The sequence below is a fragment of the Panthera pardus genome, unplaced genomic scaffold (assembly GCF_024362965.1).
Source record: "Panthera pardus isolate Hobbes unplaced genomic scaffold, ASM2436296v1 HiC_scaffold_11, whole genome shotgun sequence".
Classification (NCBI taxonomy): Eukaryota; Metazoa; Chordata; class Mammalia; order Carnivora; family Felidae; genus Panthera; species Panthera pardus.
Genome location: NW_026526666.1, coordinates 40642686 through 40669619, shown reverse-complemented (window position 1 = coordinate 40669619; position 26934 = coordinate 40642686). Strand labels below are relative to the sequence as shown.

Here is a 26934-nt window from a genome sequence, read left to right as displayed (position 1 = left end):
AATAGCAGCCCCTTTGAAGCAGTCTGCTTGCAAAATCAAAAAGAGCCATTTAGAAAATGCTCTATAAAACTTAAGTTTCAAAACCACTATCTGGACATTGTTGGCTGCCATTTGGTGTTCCAAGATTCTGAGTGGGTATAAATTTTTCTTCTATCTTTATCCAGATGTGAAATTATTCATGAAATCACCATATCAGCATGTTTATGGACTAAATATATCTATTTGTCATAGTAATATGTTCAACTTCTGTTATGAAAATAAGAATGCATTCCATAGAAAACAAGTTATTCAACAGAATTTGATAGTTTAACTTGTTAATTTCTTTTGGCAGTGGAAATGTTGGCGGTGATTTTACCCAATAACAGATTCTGACATTTAGAACTTGTAGCTATTACCTACAGCAGATCGTGTTTCCTCTATAGCGACTAGCTATTCCCTCCCTTCATCATCTTTTACTCTTTCAGGGATGTCTTTTAGATGAGCTCTAATTTAGGATTTTTATAAGTGAAAGCATCATATTAATGGTACCTAAGGTGACAGAGTGTCTTGATTTTTGTATGTATGAGTATATATTTGGAATAAAAATATTCTTGGGAAAGGGGACTGTTAATATATATTATAAAAAGAAAATTTGCTCTTATTTGGATTCCTGGGTACTTGAAAGGAAAGGTCACTTGAAAAAAGAGCCAAGATAACTTAATGAGTGAACTATTCATTTAGAAGAACTGATTATTTTACAAATTTACTGAAATCGAGTTGGACGAGGGACATTTTCCCCTTCAATTTGTAGGAGTTCAGACTCTAAGATATAGCTTTTAAATTTAATTATTAGATATTTCCTTTCCAATTATTTGTCATGTGTAGTATATTGAAATATTCCATCCTGAGAATTCACCTTGATTTAAGCAAAGCGGGTATAAAACTCTGGACAATTCTTTGGTAAGGGATTCATAATTTCCCCTTAATAAAAAGCATTTAGTACATGATTTGATTAGACAAATTCAATTTGCGTAAAACTTTCCAGGACACATCTATTGCATAAAAGGAAGGCAAGCTTTATTTTATTAATAAAACTGTTCTAAACCCTTGATAATAGTTTGGTATGCGATTTGTGTTTTTGTTCAGATTTTAATTATTTGGAGAATCTAAGCATTCCAGAAATATAATCTCCTACTTTGACATTGCTACTATTTTACTCTTCAGTTGTGCAGTTTGGTACTTGATTCTCTTTATTTTTTGATGGCCTATTATTATCTGGCACACCTGACTAATCAATGAAGTCTAGTAATTTAAAATGAGTTTTTCCATTTCACAGGAGATAAAGTAGCATTCTGATAATTTACAATCATGGCCCAAACAATGGAAAAATAGGAGATGTTTTCCTGAATTCCAAAGCAAACTGTGTATATATGAACAGGAAATAGAAATGCTTTAATTCAGTCTTAAAATTATAACATCATGGTAGTTCTTAAGACAACTATATGCATGATAGCGATTCTCAAAAATTTGTTGAAGAAGTGGATAACCAGCAGATTTTAAACTTATCCCAATTAAAGTTCTGTTGCTTTATATTCTAACAGCCACAAACAAGGACTACTCTTTATTGTTAGGTTGGGTTCTCCAGGAAGCAGACACCAAGGTGGAATTAAATGTAAGAGAAATTTGGGGGTGGGGTGGGAATGGCTATAAAGGATATAGGGGAGGAAAAACGGAAGTAGGCAAAGACAGCCTATAATGTGGGTGTGATATCTGTGAAGGAGTGAGGTCAATGAGAAAGAATGGATAGGAAGAGCCTCAAATTACAAAAAGCTTTGAGAAAATCTTGACTAGACTACTGGGGTGTCTCAGAGTAATGATTTCTCATTAGAGTTTAGCTGCACTGGGCAGGAATGCCTTAGCTCTGGTACCCCCACCATGGTCAATTTATGGGAGTGACCCAACACGAATGTGCCTCACTTTGAACATTGCAGTAGATCCCAAAGGTATGGTAGGTAGAGACTGTCAACTGACTATATTTCTCATTACTGGTTCTCCCTTCAAGGGAGACTGAGAGACTCCTATGACAGCCACAGTCTGTGTTCTCCAAAATATTTAATTACTCAACATAAGGTTTCTGATCCCTTGAATTTCCTGAATTTGTGTTCATTTTGTTCTCTGATATCTTGAAGATGATATCTATCTGTTATATTCTGTGTTCATTCTCTTTTCTCCCATTGGGAGAACATTCAATCATACACTCTTATTTCTGTAACTCTTGGAATATACTGGTTGTAACAATGGTAAAGACAGTGAGGTGTCTCAGCAAAAATACAGGATAGAAGGCAAGGAGAATATTTATAGGTGAAAGAAATGACCCATTGAGACCAGAACATGTATCAGAGTTGAAAATAATATGCCTTACCTTTATGGTATTAATAGAAACACAAATGATGATTGAAGATCTTTAAAAACACAGTGAATAGAGTAAAGGCCAGAAAGAGATGGTATGTTTATTAGTGAGTGGTATTTTTATATAGGGTACTCCAGCCAGGGGACTCAAGTGGCAGAAATAAATGTACAGTTGTGCATGAAGGAGTCATCTAAGCATAGGCAATAGGAAATCAAAGGTCCTGAGCTAAGCACATGTTTGGTGGAGTCAGAGAAAAGTGAGGAAGCTACTATAAGCTGGATGGAATGAGCAAGGGGGCAGGGGTAAGCGATGAGCTCAGTGGGGCAACCTTGTCAGGATAAGCAGGGAGATTCTACTGTAAAACCTTGATTTCTATTCTCTCTCTCTCTCTGTTTTTTTTTTTTTTCTAAGTTCATTTATTTATTTTGAGAGAAAGTGCGAGTGGCGTGTCGGGGGAGAGAGGTAGAGAAAAATCTGAGATGACAGTGCAGAGCCCGACCCAGGGCTCAATCTCACCAATCTCGAGATCATGACCTGAGCCAAAATCGAGACTCAGAAGCTTAATCGACTGAGCCACCCAGGCGCCCCATCTTGAATTTGATTTTGAGTCAAAGGACAAGCATCACAATTTTCACCAGATGAGCAACATGCTCTGATTTGTTTTAAAAGGATCACTCTGGCTGGTATCTGGCAAACGGGCTGAGGAACTATTATTAAGGATAGAACATCATAAGCATTGGGGAGGGTCCCTATATAAGAACAGAATGTCCAGTTCACCAAAAAATATAAAAATTCTAAACATGTATACAATCAATAAAAAGGGCTTGTAAAATATGAAACAAAAGTGCCAGGAGATTTAGAAAAATTAGCATAAACATAGGGAATTTCAATACATTTTTTTTAACTTCAAAGGAACAGACAAAAACTCAGGACAACAAAGTTTATCCAAGAGATATAACAAAAATTCTGCATCTAACAACTAGGAAAGTTTTCTCAGACTTACATGGAACATTTATAAATACTGATCATGTAAATAGGCCAAAAAGCAGGTCTCAGAAAACTCTGCGGTAAGATAGGTATGGGATAGGTATATGAAGGTCTTCTTTTCTGGTCACAAAATGATTAAATTAGAAGTACATAGCAAAAGAGATATGAAAATTTCCTGAATAATTAGAAATTAAGTAATTATACACTGATATTTAAATAAATCATAATTGAAGAAGAAATCCTAATAAGAATTTAAAACTGCCCAGAACTGAGTAATAAAGAACACACTACATATCAAAATTTACACCTTGAGGTAGGCAGACTTTTAAAATCAAAACAATTACGTGTGGCTGTGAAAAAAATATATATTTTACTATGTTAAAATGAGTTTTTCCCTTTTTTTTAGTTAAAAATACTAAAGAAACTAAAACTGACAAGTTAAAACCAGAATGCCTACAAATAAAAAATAATTATTAATACCAGTGATGCACAAAGAACTTCTTAGGATTTGAAGTTCAAGAACTAATTAAAAAATGGTGGAAAAGAAATGAGTCAGCGTATTATTAAAAAAATATATGAGTATGAAAAATATATCAAGATCATAATGAAATGCTAGTTTATATTTATTCTATGGAAAAATTTTCTAAAAATCTGACAATACTAGGCCATGAAGATGTGGATCCCCTGGAGAACTTGCGTATTCTAGTGGGAATGTAAATTAACACACCCCCTTTGAAAAACAAAAGCTGTCTTGCAAAATTATGCTTTTTTATACCCTACAACCCTAGGTTTGTTTTGGGCCAAATTCCCTCAAAAAGGAGACAGGGGTTCTTGGGCAATGCTCTGTTAAGGTTGTGCACACAGGAGAAGCGTGTAAGGGAGCGGGTATGCAGAATAAGGAGAGCGGGGAGCCAAGCAACGCCGTAATAGGGGTGATCTCTCCACATCTTCCCTGCCTTGAGGCAGGGTGGCAGGCATTTGTACACTTTCATTGACTCCCAGCCACCCCAGGATGATAAGAAGATGAGGAAGAAATGCAATCCAGGCAACTCAGGTGATGCTGCACCTATTTCCCAAGAACAATTCTCCAGGGAAGGTTGCAGGTCTAAGAATTTAGTGGCAGCACCACAGCAACTGGTAAACGGAATCTGGGGAAATCTGGGTAAGGCAGTACCAGCATCTCCCACAGCCTGAGAGAAACATTCTACATATGCGAGATTGTTCATAGATGCATTGCTCACAGTGGCCCCAAACTAGAAGCAACCTTTGTTTGTTTTTTGTTTGTTTGTTTGTTTTGTTTTTTGAAGTTCATTTATTCATTTTGAGAGAGAGAGAAAGTGCGAGTGGCAGAGTGCCAGAGAGATTGAGAGAGAATCCAAAGCAGGCTACACACTGTCAATGCAGAGCCTGATGCGGGGCTTGAACTCACAAATTGTGAGATCATGACCTCAGCCAAAGTTGGATGCTTAACCGACTTAGCCACCCAGGCGCCCTGTAACCTTTGGGTTTATTGATATGACAGTTCATATATCAACCGTGGGATATTCACATAATGGATTTTTATTCAGTCAGAATGAATTAACCTCAGCCTCATGCAACAATCTGGTTAAATTTCAGCAACATAAATATGAAACAATAAATAAATTTTGATATTCCATAAAAGCCTTTTTATGGAGTTAAAAAGTAATTAAAACATATAGGAATACATATTGATGAGTTTTAAAATATACAAAACTATGGAAAAGAAGTGATGAACAACAGATCGTGATGGTTGCTACTTTGGCTTATGACTGGTAGGAGGATGGGATGGGGGTTGGGGAACACATATAAAATATTCACAGGGTGCCAGTTTTTATATTGAATGATAAATTTAGAAGCTTATTACATTATCAAAAACAAAAAAAATGAATAAAATATAAACACATTTCAAAAAGACTCTGGATGAATGAGTGTGTAATGAATCAATAAATAGGATTAATAAAAATTCTGGGCATCTATAATATTAAAGAAATAAGATTTTCTAATTATAAAATAAAGTTTCTGTTTAAAAGATGAGTTAGAGATGGTCTTAAAATTTTGTTTTGCACCACTGGAAGAATGATTGTCTTTTACTTAAGTGGGAAGATTAGAAGGAAAGAAAATATGGAAGCAGATGGATGGTAGGAATTGAGATACTGGTTTCGTATGAGGTTAAGTCTAAAATGCTTATTCAATACTCAAATAAATACAATAGGTAGGCTGTTGAATTTTGACATTGTAGTTAAAGGGATAGTTCCGGACTAACAATACTATTGTAAGTTGCTACCATATAGTTAAAGCCATACACCTGGACAAGATCACGCAGGAGGTGAGTGTAGATGAAGTGTTAAGGTCTGAGAATGGATGCTTGCCAAGCACTGCAGCCATTAAAGGTCCAGAAAAAGAGAATCAAGCAAAAGTATGTGAGCATTAGCGCATTGAGGTAGGAAGAGGTTTAAGACCGAATAACCTTCCAGGAAGCAGTCGTAGAAAGCAGGTAATTCATTGTGTCAAATGTAGCTGAAAGGCATAGTAAGATAAGGACAAAAGATCATTGGATTGTCAATATGAAAGTCATCGATGTCCTTAACAGGTGGTTTTGGGGGAGTACATGTAAGGACGACTGGAAGGAGAGGTTGAGGGTGGGGGACGGCAACCACAGAAACATCTGATTTAATGTGTGTCTAGTGGAAACAGGTTTAAGAATTGGTGCTCTGGCCCATTTTCTTTCCCTGAGACAGTCAGCTTCAGTGTTAGAAGTAATTACAGATATACGGATTTTAAAATCCAGAAAACACCCCTAGAATGAATTAATGCAATTCCATCATTTTTCACATGAAATACTTGGAAAATTAATACCCAGAAAAATAATGCTAGTTGCCTGAGAACATAAAGCTTATGAGTTAATGAGAGAGCCAGACCGAAATCGAAATTTTCTGAATCTTAATTCAAGAGTATTTATATCTCACTGAAAAAGTCAGCTAGGTTATAATTTTAATTTTTTTATGCAAGCAGGAATAAAATGTATTTGATTTAGCTATCAATATAATAGAAAGCTTTGCTGTTGGACATTATACAAGATTTATTCAACTACTTCATTTCCAGGATGTACCAAGTGTCTCCACTTTAACCTGTCCAAGTCCAACTCATCATTCTGGTTGCAGCTTACATGTCAAGAAGGTAAAGCCTCTGACCCCAAATTATGGAGCACAAAGCCAAATATAATACAATTTGTTATTATTCATGCTTTTGAATTATGCATGAAGTTACCTCTTCTATTTGCAGGAATAATTGAGACGTTATAAGTATATGAGAGCAAATGACTTCTAGCTTCTTTGAGAACCAGGAAGAGCCCTTTTCTCATCCTAGTAGTTTTTTCTTTAGTTATCAAAATGCAAATATAAGTTGAAAAACTTAGAACTGTATTGTCGATTACTTATACATTTAACCTGACAACCAATTCAGTGCTCATCAAGGGGCTTTTACAGTGAAAAATATAATATCCCAAACAAATGACAGATAAGATATACACATTTTGTGAAAAACTGACTTATATGTACGTTCAGGTCAGGATACATATCCACTTACGAGGAATTATAAGATAATTTCTCAGTCATGTCAATTGAAGGTAAAAGGAAAAGCTTCTTTGAAGAAATAACATGTCACGCTCTTTGGGTGCTTTCATTCAGAAGAACCATAATACCCTAGTAATATTAAAATCCCCTAGAGTGTGTGATATGGCTAATGTCATCTTTTTCTCTTTCTCCCTCTCTCTCTCTCTCTCTCTGACTGCTTTGGAAGTCATCCAATGAGAAAAGTAAGGATTTGTTCCTTTCAGTGCAAGGAAGAGACAACTAAAGCGTATCCATTATTGGAACTGGAAGTTAATGCAGTGCTCCTTAATAATACTCAGGACTAGAAATCAGTACAGGTCCTACATTAGACTTCCCTTTGAAGGATGAGTATATTGATTTCACTGGCATAATGTTCAAAAGGGTGACTATTTGCTAACTCTCTTCATCTTCTTCTTTGGTATAAAATCAAGGCTTTAGCATGTATTTTGAAAATCTCCTTTGTCTTTAATATTTCTCATTAACTCTAAATGTTGGGTACATTTTAAAGAAAGTTTAATATGCTAATTTCTGATTCATTTATACTGAAATCTTAAAACTGTTAAGTTTTGATATTTAATAAGACTGAAGAGACCTATTAAATCCTTCAGTAAGTGAAAAAAAACATATTCTGAAGAAAATACTGTTAGAATACTTAAAATTTAAGTGTTCTTAATGTAAAAAAAAATCCATAAATAAAGATGTGCTTTTCATTACAGAAATTTCAGTCCCTTTTGAAGATAGCCTGGTAAGAAAGGGGAAAAGATGGAGTAAATTAATATTTGGGGGGCAGCTCTCTGCACTTTGGTGCCAGGTACCTTTTGCATATTTCCTATTTAATTCTCACCTTAAAATTTGACAGTAATATTGTTGAACCCACTTACCAGGTGAAAAGACCAAATTTTAGAAAATCTAAGTAGTTTTCCCAACAATACTCCCAAGTAAACTAATTTTCCCACAAAAGATCTCTGAATCTAAATATTGGCCTTGTTACTAGAGCTATATTAATGAATAAATTAATGAATAAGTAAATAAATTAGCAAAAAAAATGTTCCCATAATTTCATTTAGTATAGGTCTTATTGTTTTTGTATTATTATCTAATTAATTCTTTCTTCCCCACAAGAATGTAAGCTTTTTGGGAACTTGTTAGATACCTATTTTTGTGTTTTTATAGGATTTAGCCTAGAGAAGGGATCTATCTATCTATCCTTCTATCTATCTGTCTACATCCAACCATCCATCCATCCATCCATCCATCCGTCCATCCATCCATCCATTTACCTATATGAATGATTGACCAATAATCTATGTTTACTCTTTTGCCTCTTGTGTGGAACTCAATCAAGCTTCAGGTATTATGTGTTTTTCTTTCAAAGTGTTACAAATTTGAACTTTCAGGTATGGCTGACCAATCTATCAATTTACTTCAAAGCTATCATTAAACACTACATTTTCCAATAATTTACATATAAATCATTGAAAATAAAAACTCCGTGTGTATATTGTAATACTTATGATGAACACCTATAGTGTTTTTATATCTCAATATTTGTTTAACTGTGTTCCATGCTGCCACATAGTCTATTCTAGCTTATATCTGTTATAAAATATTCCACTGAATGAATGTGTCATGCTTTATTTAAATATTCTCTTATTCCTAGGTAAAAATGTTGCAATATAACTATTTCCTATAGGTATTTTCTTCAGGATATATTTGTATAAATGAATACCTAAGTCCAAAGCCCGTGAACACTTTGTAAAACTTTTGATAAATATCACCAAATTTGTTTTCCAATTTGATTTTCTAAATTATTTTGCCCTTAGAAGTATTTAATATGTCTGCTTTTTTTGAAAGCTTGTTCAAAGTATTACTGACACTTAAAAAATGAAGTAATAATTTTTAAATGGCACTTAATGTTTAAGTATTTATTTAAATTAGTGAGGTATAAGACCTTCACATCCTTTTTACTCATTTTATTTCTTTTAGAACATAACTTTTGAACAAAAATAGATGATTAATTTGTTATCTCAGTGTACACAACTAAATTTCTTTTGTTATAGAGAGGATTTTGAATAAGTTCAGTAATAGTGCCACTCCAAGAATTTAGATTGGAGCAAATTATTTGATAGCCAACATATTATCAGAGTTCATGTACCTGTAATCAGAAATTCTGCTAAATGGCTATTTAATTTATCCTTAAAAGTCTTTTCTGAAATAACACACTGCAATTTATTTCAACATGTAAATTGCCATTTTTTGGTGGTGGGGGGGGAAGAATCTTTAGGTTTGATAAATGACTGTACTATTTTTTAGAAAAAGGAGGAGATATTTTTAAGGTTTTTAAAATATAAGACATTTCCATTGTTACTTGATATTTGTTAATTAATGCTAAACTAGAACCTAATTAATTCATTAATGGTATCTGTGTATCACCAGGGATCTAGGGGACTCAGTTTAATATTTGTAACAAACCAATATTGAAACGAGGGAAGAAAGAACCTGCGACAGGACAGAGATGAACTAATTTATGATCCTGGCAATGCCACTAACTAGGCATAAAGTATTAAGTCTTCTTGCCCAAATTTTGAGAAGTTTCTTCCCTTTCATAATTCACAAAAATGTAGAGAATCTAGAGTGTGAGACTGCTTGTCAAAACTCTTTGTAACATTGTCATGGCTAAATTATTATTACTGAAAGACTTAAAATTATAAATTTCAAAGCTTTGTACTAGTAAAATTCCAGATAGCAGGGTGTCCATAGTTGGATATAAATTGGTTTTGCTGCTAAATCATCCTTATTAACAAAATGAACTCCTCTAAAGTCAGTGTTAATATAGAGTTAGATACTCTTAGAACCTGAGCTGCAGACTCCATCAACATGTAGGGAAAAAAATAAACTTATACACAGATAACAAAGTTTGTTCATTTAGATTATTCATTCATGCACAGAATCTGTTCAAATACTATGAGAACACCTAGTATGTGCTAGTCACACACGAGCTATCTCACACACTGAGATATAATGACAAGCAGAACATGATTTTCTTTTCACATTCCACTGACATGGAAAAGTATGAAAATAAGTACAGCACTAAAAATGGTTCTGTTTGATTTTATAGGAATATATCGGATTTACTTACTAGAAGATTTAATAAGTTTAGCCAATTTGAAGTATTTTGTAACTAACTTTAATTGGTAGCTGGGTAATTCCATTTGGGGTCCAGTCATGCAACATTGCCCTCTCTCAGGTAGATAGTGGTTCTGATGCAATCAGTTGGGGGCTGAGGATTTCCATTTCTGTCAACATATACCACACAAAAAGGGTAGAATATACCCTCAAAAGCGTTTGATAGGTACTAAAAAGAAAATTAAAAGTACATAGATTTAGGATTAAAGGAAGGTTGAACCCAGCTGGACACGTTGAGCACTGAAGCTAGCGTTAGCCTTGAGGGGATTTGCTAACCTGATGACCTCAAACTTTGATTCTCATGGATTTGAGGGACACAAGAGATAGGAGACAAAGCTCAGGAACTAATCACAACAGGGTATCTGTTAGGAAAACCTTACTATAAATTAATTATCCTAAGAGCTACACTGTCATCCTCAGTGTACCAGTGGATAAGAAATACCCATTTCCTTAGTATCATCTCACCCAAAAGATGAATTACTACTTGAATCTTAGTATTGAGCAGGAGAAGTATCTGAAAAGTTGTAACAGTAAGGGGGACCTCATAGATTTGTAGCCTATATTTATAATATCTGAAATACCCAGAACATATCTGAAGAGACTAGGCAATTACGCTAAAGTGATCTCAAAATGGTAGTGCCTTGAGTCACCTGACAGAAGAAAATGTAAATCTTTTCTAAGGGAACTCACTTTTACCATGTGTCTCATGGAAAATGTGCAATCTGCAATCAACACTCAGTAAGTACATCTCAAAACAAGGCTAATTTATTCATTAATTTGTTCAATAAATAGTTATTGAACATCCACTATATATCAAGCACTCAACAGTGAAGAAAATAGTTGAAAATCCTTATTGTCATGGTGCTTATTTTCAAGTGGGGAGAGAAAGAATAAACTAACGAAATAATTAAAATAGAAAACATTTAGATGGTAGTAAGTGATAAGGAGAGTGTATATTATTGGTTTTAAGGATGGAGGATGGGGCCACAAGCCAAGGAATTCAACTAGCCTTGACACCTATCTATCTATATCTACATCTATATAAACGCAGAATAAATCTTCAATGGAATGCCATTCCCAGCAAACTGGCCAAGACAAACCAGAGTACTGGTAAGGATAAAGTACAGCAGAGATGTTTGCTCATTGTATTCATTTTATTTTGTTGCTGTGAAAAAGTCTTACAAACTTAAAAGGATGTAAATTTATTATTTTACAATTGTGTGGGTTAGCAGTCTACCAGTCTCCCTTTTGGACACTCTGGGGAAGAATCTGCTTCCTTGCCTTTTCCAGCTTCTAGGAGCTAGTTAAATTCCTTGGCTCAAGGCTATGTGTGTTCTTCAAATCTGGCAAAAGTAGGCGAAATCCTTCCCATGTTGAGTCACTCAGCCTCTTCTGCCTCCCTCTTCTACTTTTTATGGGCCCTTGTTTATTGAGTCCACAGCAGGATAACCCAGGGTAATCTCCCAATCTTAAGGTTCTTATTTTTACATTTGCAAATTCTTTTTGCCATATAAGGTAACACATTTACAAGTTCTAGTGATTAGGACATGGACATGTTTGAGGTGTGAGGGGCATTATTACGCCTACTACTAATGGGAACAGTAATTAACGCAATTATGAAAAAACCATTTACATTACCTAGAGCAGTTCAACAGGCACATAGTCTAAGACTTAGACACTTTACTCCTAGGTATACAAGCTAAGAAATTTTTCCACATATTCACAGGGAGACATGCATAAAATGTTTTTAGCAGAATTGTTTTTAATAGCCCCAGAGTAGAAAAAATCCAAATGCCTATCAATGGTAGAATGGATAAATATATCGTGAAATGTTCTAAAACAATATTATAGGGGTGCCTGGGTGGCTTAGTCGGTTAAGCGTCCGACTTCAGCTCAGGTCACGATCTCGCGGTCGGTGAGTTCGAGGCTCGCGTCGGGCTCTGGGCTGACAGCTCGGAGCCTGGAGCCTGCTTCCGATTCTGTGTCTCCCTCTCTCTCTGCCCCTCCCCCGTTCATGCTCTGTCTCTCTCTGTCTCAAAAATAAATAAACGTTAAAAAAATAAAAAAAATAAAAAACAATATTATAGAGCAGTGTCAATTAATGGTTTAACAATTATAGGCATCAACATTAATGAATCTCCAAAATGAGACATTGAGGTAGAGGAACAAGTCATAGAAGAATGCATAAGGCGTGATACCATTATATAGAGTTCAACACATTCAAAATTAAATAGTATATTCTTTAGGGATGGATAATTGTTATGAATTTTAAATAACAGGAGAGTTTTCAGCCTGAGTGATGGGTCCACATACACAAATGATTTCTTGACTATTCTTTTTTTGTTTCATTTACTTGATTTTAAATCTTTTCTGTAAATTATATTTTTTTACATTTTTTTTATCATGTAAGGTATATTTTACAATAACTTAAAAAAGATTTGTTGGGATGATCTTAGCTTTATTACATGCATGCCTGTGTTTTGGGGCCAATTATTTCACTGAGTTTCATGGTTAATCATTTGCAAAATGGAGGTAATTATATTTACCAATGTAAGAACAAAATTAAATAATGCATATAAATGGCTGAAAAAATAACCCATAATATGAAAGATTTATATATTTAAGATTGATATAGTCAGTAATCATAAAAGAAAATTTGTAATTCTATATCTGGAAATCCATCAACTGAGGCTATTAAACCGTTAAGACTTTTTTTATAAAATGATGAGCTGACATGATGGCAGACCAGGGGATGCTTAATTTTGAGAAAATTAAAAAAAATGATCACATCATAAAAATTTGATAATTGTTTTTATCCTCAGCCTTTTTGTGCATTCTAAACAATAGGTCACAGCCTTCTGTTAGTCTGAATTGCCTTTCTTCTAAAACGTATCACAAGTGTGATTTTTTATTTTCCTCCCAAATATTCTAAGCCTCATTATAATGAATTCCATTATCCAAAATAATTCAAATATTCCTTCAATTTGTTCAACAAGTATTTATGGAGTTAGCCATTGTTTCAGATACTAGAGATACAGCAGTGAACAGACCATACAGAGTCTTTGTCCTGATGGAGTTTAGAGTCATTCTTGTGGAAGGAGACAGAGCATTAACATATCCATTATTGATTCATTTATCTGTCTGTCCATATGCCTGTCTGTTTGTCCATCTATCCATCAATCTCCATGTATACAATGAATTTAGATAGATACATATGACCATGAAGGTAGAGAATGAACTGGCTACTAAGACAAAGAGTAAGAATAGTGGATCAAGTGTTGGCTAATGGCAACAGGGCACTGAGGAAGGCTTTCCTAAATAAGTGAAGAATGATGAGTTGACTGCTGTGAGGCAAGATGGACTTAGGAAACCATGGCAGAAGGTGTGCTATTCTTCTCTGCCCTGTGTTCATCTTTTTCCACCTGATGGGAGACTGATTGGCATAGACTGCATCAAGAGGCATTCTGACCTCTGACTTCCAGTTGAGTTTAGCCAATGGGGAGTATGAGCAGGAAATCAGAGTAGAGTGGGAGACTGAGGTGTAGGGGATTTATTTTTTCCTAATGGGTATATGTGAGGTGACTTTATACTACTAAAAAAAGTCAAAAGTCCCATCAGCTGGCCCTAAACACTTAGCTTTCTCTCTCTTCTTACTCTTTCAGGCCTCAAATGGCAAAGTATCCCACTGTCACTATCACTGGCCATTCTCCCATTCCTTGTAACTTTTCCTAAACCCTTTCCACCCCTTTGTAAATAGTATCCCCAATAAGCTTGAGGATGCCATCTCTTTTTTGCTTAGGTCCTGACTGATGCAGAGGCTGTTGAAGTAGACCATGTGAACAAAGCCAGAGAGAGGGGAATAGAAGTGGCTATGGGGAGAGGTCATTTTCTTCATATATTCTGGAGATACAACCAACTTGATGATGAATTGAAAGTTCTATCTAAAGTAAAAAAAGAGAAAGAAAGACTCCCATGTTGGGTTGTTGTGGAACATGTAGAAAGTGGTACCATTAAAAGAGATAAAGAGCATTGGAGAGCTGGTGAGGAGGAGGATGGAAAGCAGGCTGTACTTTCTGAGTATGTTACATTTGGGATTTTTTTGGATTTCTCCTTTCTGCTCTTGTCCTCCACGTGCAAAGGTTTAAAGGAGAAGAAACAGGTAGGAGGAAGCCAGGCTCATGAAGATGTATACTGGGTCATGAGGTTAAGGTTAAGGTCAATATTTTTTTAAGCGAGGTATGGTGGTCAGGGGAGAGGTCTTTTCTGTGGATATAAATTTGGTCATTGTCAGCATGCAGTTGATATTTAAAGCCAAAAGTCTTGATAAGATTCCCTATGAGGAGTGCATGTGTCTGTTCCCTAAAACCTACAAGTTCTTAATAAACACATCTACTTTCTTGGTCCACTACCATTGAAAAAAATCTCTTCTGTACTCTATATAGTTTGGGGACTACACAACTGTAGGTCTCTATTAACAGTGACTGAGTGCCAAATTATTTCTATTTTTCTATATCTTTCCCTCCTTTCCTGAAATAATTATGGACAGCCTTTCTTCCTACTCACTTGCTTACCTTAGCTCTCAAATGTTATGGGAGTTACTATATTTCTTCTCACTTTTCCTTGTATATTTTTCACCTTCCCTCCTTTCTATTTATTGTTAAAAAACTTTCATCTTTCAGTCAGCAAAAATCCTCAGTCACAGCATAATGCACAATGTTTCTTTAGCTGCCTTCTCTAAGTGAATTCAATTTTTGTGCTTTTAATTTTTTCCTCTATTTTTATGCTTTATTTTTTTAAGCTTTAGTTTTCAGAGCTAACAAACTGCATCATAATGGATAGGTTGGCTCTAGGTTTCCCTTAATTCTCTGCATAGAAAAAAGCAGTAGTTATTTTCCTTCAAAAAAAAAGCCATCATTATGAAAGGATAATTATTATTTTTTTAACTGGAGTACTACCAGGGACACCATCCCCTAAAAACAAAACAAAACAAACACTTTCCCTAGGTTAGTTCCCATATTTTTAAAAATTGTTAATCGTTATTCTATTTCATCTATGAGATAAGACAGAAAATGATCAATTCTTAGGCTTTTAGGTAATGGAATCATGTCTTCCTTTTCTTCCACTGACATATATGGGTTATATTTAGAGATTTCTTGGTAATTGTTGATCCACTGGGGTAATCAACAGTCCTAGTTTGCCCAAGAGAGTCCCAATGTCAACACTTCAAGTTCTGTGTCCAGTGAAATCCATTGGCTCCTGCCGACCAGGACTGTTAGTCACCTTACAATATGTTGGACTTTTTGAATCATTTGAAAGTGCACAGATGTAATGTAGAGATAAAGAACTTGCTGGAATGATACCTAAAGTAACAATTAGGTATGGAGCTGATAGGTTTCTCATTTATGAGGATGCAGTTCTTAGAAAATAAACTATTTTTATAAAAATAAAATTAATGGCATCCTTTTCTCATATTTTCATTCTGATAAAAGGGAGTGTAATGTATTCCTTATCTGGTCTAGGGTGTGTGATTTATATGTGCCAATATTTAGTATTTGGGGTACATAGCCAAGCAAAAACAAAACAGAGATAAATATTATATAGCATATATTCTTGGAGTTTTATAAGAACACCAAGGTGATGAGAATTAAAACAAAACAAAACAAAACAGAACAAAACACCACATCCTTCTTGCCTACTATGTCAAAGGCAAGTGTATTCATTTTCTATTCAGGGCTCTAGAAAACCAGCTTTTGTGTGCAGTCTCATGTCCTTGGCACCCTGTACACTTTATTTTTTACCTATCATTGTCCTATTATTTTCTTTTCTACAACTTTATCAAAATAAATTGTTTCCATGTTTTATACTGCATCATCCTCTTGCAAGAAAGGAAAACTTGGGGCACCTGGGTGGTTCAGCTGGTAAGCATCAGACTCTTGATTTCAGCTCAGGTCATGATCTCCGGGTTCGTGGTAGAGGGCCCATGTTCAGCTCTGCACTGATAGTGTGGAGCCTGCTTGGGTCTCTCTCTCTTTTTGCCTCTCTCCCATTCGTATGTGTGCACATGCACACATGCACATGCCCACTCTCTCTCTCTCAAAATAAATTACGATTTAAAAAAAAAAAGAAAGGAAAACCTTCATTTTCTTATCTCTATTAAACAATTATAATTACACAATTGTAATTAAACGATTACAAATGTTTTAAGATTGTGAATGAAAATGGCAAGGTTTGAGAGAATTAGCTTCTTTCTATTACCCAATACAAGCCAAAAAATACAAGTTCTCTTAGAAGTATGTAATTTGCTTACAAGCCATAATCATCAAGACAGTATGGTATTGGCACAAAAACAGACATATAAGCCAATGGAATAGAATAGAGAACCCAGAAGTCGACCTACAAATATATGACCAACTAATCTTGGACAAGGTAGGAAAGAGTATCCAATGGAAAAAAGACAGTCTCTTTAGCAAATGGTTCTGGGAGAACTGGACAGCAACATGCAGAAGAATGAAACTGGATCATTTTCATACACCATACACAAAAATAAACTCAAAATGGATGAAAAGCCTAAATTTGAGACAGGAAACCTTCAAAATCCTACAGGAGAAAACAGGCAGAAACCTCTTTGACTTCAGTCTCAACAACTTCTTGTTTAACATGTCTCCAAAGGCAAGAGAAATAAAAGCCAAAATGAACTATTGGGAACTCATCAAAATAAAAAGCTGCACAGCAAAGGAAACAATCAACAAAACTAAAGGCAGACTACAGAATGGGAGAAGATATTGGAAAATGACATATCGGATGAAGGCTTAATATCAAAAATCTATGAAGAATGTACCAAACTCAACACCCACAAAACAAACAATCCCATGAAGAAATGGGCAGAAGACATGAAGAGACATTTTTCCAAAGAAGGCATGAAGATGGCACACAGACATATGAAAAGATGTTCAACATCCCTTATCATCAAGGAAATACAAATCAAAACCACAATGAGACACCATCTCACACTAGTCAGAGTGACTAAAAGTAACAACTCAGGAAACAACAGATGTTGGCAAGGATATGGAGAAAGGGGAACCGTCTTGCACGGTTAGTGAGAATGCAAACTGGTGCAGCTACTCTGGAAAACAGTGTGGAGATCCCTCAAAAAAATTAAAAATAGAATTACCCTATTACCCAGCAATAGCACTAGTAGGTATTTACCCAAAGGATCCTGGAGTGCTGATTTGTGGGGCACATGTACCCCAAAGTTCATAGCAGCACTATCAACAATAGCCAAATTATGGAAAAGCCCAAATGCCCATCAACTGATAAATGGGTAAAGAACATGTGCCATATATATATATAAATATATATATAATATATATTATTGTAGTATTTCATTGTAGTATTCCATTATATATATATTAATTATATATTATTATATTATATATATAATGGAATACTACTCGGTGATGAAAAGAATGAAATCTTGCTAATTGCAACAACATGTATGGAACTGGAGGGTATTATGCTAAGCGAAATAAGTCCATCAGAGAAAGACAAATCATATGATTCACTCATATGTGGAATTTGAGAAAGTTACTAGAAGAAGGTAAGGGCAAATCAGTTATAAACATAGAGGGAGACAAACCATAAGAAACTCTTAAATACAGAGAACAAACTGAGGGTTGATGCTGGTGGGGGGGTTGAGAGGGTAGAGGAGTTGGGTGATGGGCATTGAGGAGAGCACTTATTGGGATGAGCACTGGATGTTGTACGTAAGTGACAAATCATAGGTATCTACTCCTGAAGCCAAGACTACCCTGTATGTTAGCTAACGTGACAATTAAAAAAAATATATGTAACATACCTACTTTTTTTCTCAAAATTTTATCTAAATTCTCATTAGTTAACATACAGTGCAATATTGCAGGAATAGAATTCAGTGATTCATCACTTACATATAACACCCAGAGCTCATCATAACAATGATGCCTATCACCCATCTAGCCCAACTCCCACCCACCTTCATCCATTAACCCGCAGTTTGTTCTCTATCTTTGAGTCTCTTATGGTTTGTTTCATGCTCTCTCTCCTCCCCCTCCATATGTGCATCTGTTTTGTTTCTGAAATTCCACATAGGAGTGAAATAATATGGCATTTGTCTTTCTCGGACTGATTTATTTTGCTTAGCATAATATACTCTAACTCCACCCATGTTGCTGTAATGGCAAGATTTCATTCTTTTTGATGGCTAATATTCCATCTTCTTTATATATATATAACATCTTCTTTATCCTTCATCAGTAATAGTTTGGCTATTGTTGATAATGCTGCTATAAATATTGGGTTGCATGTACCCCTTTGAATCTGTATTTTTGTATCCTTTGGGTAAATGCCTAGTAGTGCTATTGCTGGGTGACAGGGTAGTTCTATTTTTAACTTTTTGAGGAACTTCCACACTGTTCTCCAGAGTGGTTGCACCAGTTTGCCTTCCCACCAACAGTGCAAGAGGGTTCCCCTTTCTCCATATCCTTGCCCACACCTGTTGTTTCCTGAATTGTTAATTTTAGCCATTCTGACAGTTATGAGATGGTATCTCATTGTGGTTTTGATTTGTATTTCCCTGATGATGAGTGAGGTTGAGCATCTTTTTGTTTGTTAGCCATCTGGATGTCTTCTCTGGAAAAGCGTCTTCATGTCTTCTGCCCATTTCTCATCTGCATTATTTGTTTTTTGGGTGTTGAGTTTGATAAGTTCTTTAAAATTTTGGATACTAACCCTTTATCTGATATGTCCTTTGCAAATATCTTTTCCCGTTCTGTAGTCTGCTTTTTAGTTTTGTTGATTGTTTCCTTTGCTGTGCAGTGTAATATACCTACTTATTAATTACTGAAGCTTAACAGAGAAATAGGTAGGCTTTAACCTGTCCTCTACTTACTATCTCCTTCCCCGTAACTCAAAGTGGAGACAACATTTTTTATGACAAATGCATCAGAGTGTGCTCTTTTTTTCTTAAGATAACACATATTTGTCTATGAAAAGCTGCAAAATACATCAGTTGGTAAAATTTTTAGTTACTTTGTCTACATTATTCAAATAATCAGAATTCTGAGTCAGAAGAACTGAGGTTTGGCTTCTCTGTTTAATTTACATTAAAATGACATGGTTGTGCTAAATTCTAAATTCCTGTCCTTTAAGTGATCCATTAGTTATCTTTATTATTAATGACTACACTGAGAGAACATCAGTATTCAAAGATAGAAATATAGTCATGAGGGCCAAGTTGTCCTTGAGGTAACTGGAGTTAAAAAAAAAAAAAAAGTAAAAGACACCTTTGTCTGTTCTTTTGCACAGACCCACGATGTAATGATGCATGACTATTGGAGTCTGTATGCATTGTTTTCTCCTTTTAAAATTCCCTCTCCCCCTCACAAATCAATTTACTGCTTGGCAAATAAGCACATAGTATATAAAGGCAATTTACAGGTTGATACAATTGAAAGGAGACCATGAATTTTTTGGCAAGGGACCACATTTCGCCTATATGACAGTTCTGGTGATGGAAAGCTGTTTACAATGTTTGATATATGATCTATTAAACCTGCTGTATTGTGAGGGAATGAAGATATGGTTAAATGGGACCAAGTAAAAGTTTAGGAATCCAAATTCTCATACATCTTTCTCCACTTGTGTATGATTCTTTTTCACAGTCTTGTCAAAACTGGGAATTGGTTTGTTCTGATAAAAGTAATTTCAGTATCTAAAGACATTGCAATTATTTTACCAAAATGCTATTAAGGTTCATATTTGTTAACAGTTTTCATTATGGTATTTATATAAACAATGGAAGTAATTGGTTACACTTCAATGTCAAAATGACATTTCACATACTTATATGAATTATAAGGGTCTCTTTTGTGAGTTATTTTGTTGTGCCTGTACCCTTGGAGGTCCTGTCTGTGAAGTCAAGGCAAGATAGATGTTGGCTTAATAAGAGAAATTCTTTCTATGACAGGAGATTCTAATATAGAATTTTAATATAGAATTTTCCCTGTGAAGTTATAAATTTCCTATAAAAGTAAATGTTTGAGCAAATGCTGGAAGACCCTCTGACAGGAGTACCATTACAAAATTTCCATGTTGCTTCTGGGATCAAACTGGGTTTCCTCAAAAATCCCTTTTAAGTTTTTGTTAATGTTTATTTATTTTTGAGAGAGAGAGACACACACACAGAGTGCGAGTCGGGGAGTGGCAGAGAGAGAGAGAGAGAGGGAGAGAGAGAGAGAGAGGCACAAAATCCAAAGCAGGCTCCAGGCTCTGAGTTGTCAGCACAGAGCCTGATGCAGGGCTCAAATCCACAAACTGCGAGGTCATGACCTGAGCCGAAGTCGGATGCTTAACTGACTGAGCCACACAGGCGCCCCTCAAAAGTCCCTTTTAAATCTAACGTGCTAACATTCTCAATAATAATTCTATAACTGATATTTACCACAGCTGTATATGACATATAACAAATCCGCCACGAACACAACTTTAAAATTTGAAAATGATTTTGGCTGTTTCTGTGGAAGTAGATGTGAGGATGTTAACCTCTCTTAAAGGTAGTGAGTCCTATGCTTTTTCTTGAACATTGTCTTTTCCATTGTACTGTATGATTCTAATATATATATATATATATATATATATATATACATATATATACACATATATATATACACATATATATATACACCCACATACATATATATGTGTATATATATATATATGTGTATATATATATATGTGTGTGTATATATATATGTGTGTGTGTGTGTGTGTATATATATATATATATATATATACACACATATATATATATAAAGAAAACATGTCTGGAGCTTTTTAATAATTCATGCTCTTTTTCATTACAAAACCAAAAATCAACTTAAAAACTTAGTAAAATTTTTATGAAAGCTGGAGCCTATAATAACTGACTTTTTTAAGGAGTGGAGACAACAACATTGCTTCCTTATATACCTCTTTTCAATAAAAACCAATTTAAAAATTTACATTTTTCAAGGAGGGCTGATTCTCACAAACAAAACATAAGTATGCATCACACTGCGCCAGGGTGGACGCCTGTCACTCAAATCACTGTCATGCCGCAAGCTACCCTGATACAATCAGAAAGGAAAATAGAGTTAGTTAGATGGGTTTACAGAACGATGTCTGCATGAGTGGCAGATGTTTGCGCTATAACAACGTTTTGTGCACTCAATTTTTATTATAGAACAATTGTTCTAATAACTTTTAGGTTCATGATCAATGTGTCATAAGTTCACCTGAATTTCAAAAATGATCTAAGAAATCCAAAGAATTGCTCTTCTGTTGTTTTCTCCCAATATATTCAATAATAACAATAAAAAAATAACTTATGTGAGCAGGTATTGAACTGTGGATTCCGACAATCTGTGAGATCTCAATATGTGGCCCAAGTCTTCCTGGTTCATGGAAGACCTGCCATTATATCCAAGATGATTATCAATCATCGCCTGCACAATATTGTCTGCTGTAAGTGGGTCGTGTGACTAATAGCAGCAATTCAAGCATGATCTGGAAAGCTGTGATCTTTATTGGGTAAGTGAACTGGTGACTCTCTCTTTTCATGTTGTTTGTACTCAATTTGTGCTGCTTTCAGTTATTGATATAGTCTATTACTATTTCGGTTACGATATCATTCCACATTATATGAAATCAATAGTAAGTGGCACGTGAAGCAAGAAACATGTTCATTTATCCTGTAGAAATATTTTAGCCTATAGCTGTCATCCTCAATTTCATTCTGCAATAAGTTGATGGAAATAATCTAGGCTTGATTATCAATTTATTTACATACATAACAGAATTTTACTTTCACATTTGTAAATATTTCTTCCATCTTTACCGCAGACTCTACTGATTCCTCAACATTAACACTGATAGTGACCACATTTTCAGCTGAATGAAAGCAGAAAACAGGCACAATATTATTTCAGGGAAGTATACATTTGTTTACTGTCTTGGAAATCAACTTCTACCTAACTTTTGTCCTGAGCATATATTTGTATAATCTTTAAGTACAGGTAGTATATTTACATATACACACACATTCATATTGCATTGGTTTCTACTAGAAACAAATCTGATTTAAATTAAATGTCTTCCTGTATTTAGTCTGAAATGCCAGCTGTTAATTAGCCAAAAGAAACACAGTGTAGTCAGTAAGAGCATAGGCAGGTGGAACCAGACTGTTTAGGGGTAAATTTGGTTAAATAACTTATTAGCTATATAATATTAAAAACTCAATTAAGCACTCTGTGTTCAACTTCATCATCTGTAAAATTAGTTGTTGGGAAATAAAATGTATCAATTCATGTTCTAATTGTTTTTAGAACAGTTTCCGGCTCATAAAAGTACTCAATTACTGCTACGCTCTTATTAATTGTTATCCTAGTGAAGTATCAAAACTAGGCACTTGGCTACATGGATTTGGGCTCCGCAACATACAAATGGCATTTAGACATGAAACTGAAGCTCCCGAAGAGAAGCAGGCTAAGAGAAGTAAGCCAAGACTGCGTGTCAGTGGCCAGACCAGTATTTAGAGGTTTAGCCAGAAAGTGAGACTAAAGAATGGCTGACAAGATTTGAGGAAACAAGGACACTATTCTGAAAACCCAGTGCAGAAAGTATATCAAAAAAGGAAAGAGTGATCAGCTCTTTCCACTGTGAAGATGAGGTGATGGTAGGATTAAGAATTGTCCATTTGTGGGGCACCTGGGTGGTTCGGTCGGTTGAGCATCCAACTTCAGCTCATGTCATGATCTCACAGTTTGTGAGTTCGAGCCCCGTGTGGGGCTCTGCTGATGGCTCAGAGCCTGGAGCCTGCTTCGGATTCTGTGTCTCCTCCTCTCTCTGACCCTCCCCTTCTCATGCTCTGTCTCTCTGTCTCTCAATAATAAATAAACGTTAAACATTTTTTAAAAATTAGAATTGGCCATTTGTGTTGGCAACTGGATAATAGCAGTTTCATAATGTGATGGAGTGAGAAAGAAGCAAGGTCATGGGAAAGGATGGTATAGAGTACAGACAACAGATTCTAGTAGCAGAAAAATCATGCCAATAGACGGGAACAACAAAAGTATATGAGTTTTTTTCCTGTTGGGATGTATTGTAGCATGTTTATTTGCTGATAGAAATGAATCAGTGGAAATTGAAGCTGATGATGCAAGAGATGAGGGGAGTGGTTATAGGAGCGATATCCTTCAAAACATGCAAAGGACTGGGCGCCTAGGTGGCTCAGTCAGTCAAGTGTCCGACTTATGCTCAGGTCTTGATCTCACAGTTCATGAGTTCGATCTCCATATCTGCACTGACATGCTGAGCCTGCTTGGGATTCCCTCTCCCATTTGTGCCCGCTCACTCTCTCTCTCTCAAAATAAATAATAAACTTAAACCTGTAAAGGACTGGAGTTACCATGTTTCAATTTACCATCAAGGGTAATTTGTTGTAGTTGTTTTTATTGTCTTCTTGGCCCCGCAAGTAAGACTGTTTGTTGTTGTCCCACCTACAAGAGAGTTAGGAAACAGGCATATAATAAATATTTGTTAAATAAACATATGCACAAATACATGAATGAAAACATAAGTAAACAAATGAAGCAGTGGTATGACCTTAGCTGGGAGGACAGACAATTCTTTAATTGTACCCAGAGGGAAGAGAAGCATATAGGAGTAGATAGATATACATTAGTGGGGTTGTTGATCTAACACATAGGTGTTTCTATCAGACTACTTCTATCATATTACTGAAATATAATATGCAAGATTTATTTTAAGGTGGAATAATGAGATACAAAGTTAAGAAAATCTTATAGAGAATAACAAAAAAAGATAATGAGACAATGGGAGAAAACCATATTTTTTTAATGGTTAGAGATGTGACACAGGAGATAAAACATCTGACTAATGAATTTTAGAAAGAGAAAATAGAAAAAAGAGATGGAAGAAAATTATCAAATAAGTACTACAATAGCTATGTTAAAATAATGTGGAAATACATAATCATCATTAAATTTTCATAATCAAAAATATTAAGTGAAGAGCTCAAAGTTTGCAGAGAGAAGAGGAATAAGACAGTTCTTATATAGAGTTTTCATACAAAGTCAGGAGATTCTCAACAGCAACATTGTCAGTCAGAAAACAAAAAAGAGTAGTGATTTTAAAATTCTGAGGAAATCTTGGTTTTATCATAGAACTCAGTACGGGGACAATTATGAATCCAATGTGAAGATACAAAAATACACTATCAGATATGCAATTTCTCAAAAATTATCATCTTTGCAAACGTATTCAGGAATTTACTAAATTGAGAAAGTTAAATAAGAAATGACAAGAACATGAGATCAAAGAAACTGGAAATCTAAACAAAAAGATAGGCATAAGATGACTGGGACACTATTTTGATTTCTATATACATAGTTATGCCTGATTTTGAATGTCATATGAATGGAATCGTAGAGTATATCCGGTTTTGTGTCTAATTTCATTTACTCAAAAATGAGGTTCAGAATAATCCATGTGTGTTGAGGTTCAGAATAATCCAGAATTCTGTTCTGATTCCCCCACTGAGAAAGAACTCACTGTCCAGCTGCAAGAATTCTGGTTAGCTGATAGCCTCTACCTGAAGCTCCTTCAGGATCCACCTCAGGTTTCAGTCCAGTTTACACTTTCCTTGAGGGCAAATCAAGGCAGAAATAGGTTGAGGTCATGCTGTTATTCAGATGGCCTCTGCCAATGATAGTAAAGCCTTATGCAGAGCCCCTCTAATGGGAAGTCCTTGCTCATGAGCTCTCCATTGAGCTGACACAGACTTTCAGGAATGAAAAGGCATGAGACGTCTTGACCAATCAAGTTTTCTCTTCTCTCCTCAGGTGTTACTTTCCAATACTGTCCTGCAGTCAGTCCTACCTCTTCAGTGGCTGCTTCCTGCCAGATGTAACCTGTGATCATGGATACGTTGTTCATGTAATTTTTTTGATGACTAGTATTCTATTGCAAGAGCATATCACAATTTCTTTATCCACTCTCTTGGAATTTGGAGTTGTTTGTGGGTTTGGTTTATTATGAATAAAGCTGCTCTAAACATTCTAGTTCATGTCTTTGTTTATGGACTTACATTTTAGGAGCAGAATGGCCTAACTAGAGGGGAGGTATAAATTCATAAGAGATTTCCTAAAGTAGTTGAATCATTTTACATTCCCACCAGCAACATGGAAAAGTACAAATTGCACCATATTTTCATCAACATTTGTTGGTGAGAGTCTAAATTTTAGCTATTCTAGCAGGCATAAAGTAATACTTTGTGATTTTGGTTTGCCTTTCCCTAATGATGCTAACATTTCCATGTGGCTATTAACCATTTGTTTATATTCTTTTGTTAAATATCTGCTCAAATCTTTTGTCTGTATATTCGATTGGCTTATCTTTGTTTTTGCTTGTGTTTTAGTATTGACTTGTAAGCTTTCTTCAGCATTCTTTATAAAACCCTTTGCAGGTACAGGTAGTGTGAATAGTTTCTTCTGGTATGTAGCTTGCCTTTTCACATTTTTTACTAGTGTTTAGGCTAACTGATGCTTTAAAATTTTTCATGAAAATATTTTATCATTGCTTTCTTTCATGATTAGTACTTTTGGTGTTCCATTTAAGAAATTTTTGCTGACCAACCAGTTGCAAAAATATTCTCTATTTTCTTCTAAAAGAAGTTTTATGGTTTTAGCATTTACCTTGAATTTTATGATCCTGATCTCAAATTAATTTTTGTTAACAAGGATATATTTTGGTTCATGTTTTTCCTATTATTTATCTACTTGATCCAGCAACATTTGTTGAAAATATTTTTTTCTCTAATAATTTGTTTTGGCATCTTTGCCAAAAATCAGTTGTGTTTGTTTTATTTCCAGACTCAGAATACCGTTTCTCTGACCTATTTGCCTATCCTTAAGCTCATATCAAGCTGGTGTATTATTGTAGCATTACAGGGAGTCTTGGAATCAGGCAGTGTTGGCACCCCAAAGATGTTTTTCTTTTTAAATATATTATGGCTATTCTTGGTCATTTGCATGTCCGTATGAATTTTAGAATCAACTTCTCAATTCCTATAAAGAAATGGATATTAATCAGGGTTGCATTAAAAGTATGGACTAAATTGGGAAAAATTGACATCTTAATCATTTCCAATTCATGGCTATGGCATATCTTTCCATTTATTTAGGTTTTTAATTTCTCTAAACAGCATTTTGTAATTTTAAGTGCAGATATCTTCTCTGTGTCTTGTTACATATATCCCTAAATATTTTATGATTCTGATGTTATTGTAAGTGGTATTTCTTAAATTACATTTTCTAAATTTATGCTGGAAGTATATGGAAATACAATTATTCTTGGAATATTGCCTTGCTAAATCTACTCTTTATTTCTGGCAGCTTTGTTGTAGATTCCTTACAATTTTATATGAAAAACAGTATCATGTTGTCTGTGAATAAAAAGAGTTTATTTCTAGTGCATTGTTGAATAGAAGTGTGGCAGTGGGCATCCTGATCTTAGAGGAAAACTTTCAATATTGCAATATTAGATATGTAATTATGGTGTTAGCTGAAGTTTATTCAAGAATGTGTTTCAGATAGAGGAAATTTTTAATTTGTTGAGAGCTTTTCAAAATAAAAAAAAATGAGATGT

General features: G+C 35.0%; 1 long non-coding RNA gene across 1 annotated transcript; it reads left to right on the top strand.

Moving 5' to 3' along the window:
- On the top strand, window positions 1-25349 carry LOC109246288 (uncharacterized). The gene is made up of 2 exons (XR_002071289.2): window positions 1-131; window positions 25131-25349. It is a non-coding gene; the product is annotated as an uncharacterized LOC109246288 (long non-coding RNA).
- Window positions 25350-26934: the final 1585 nt, after the last annotated feature.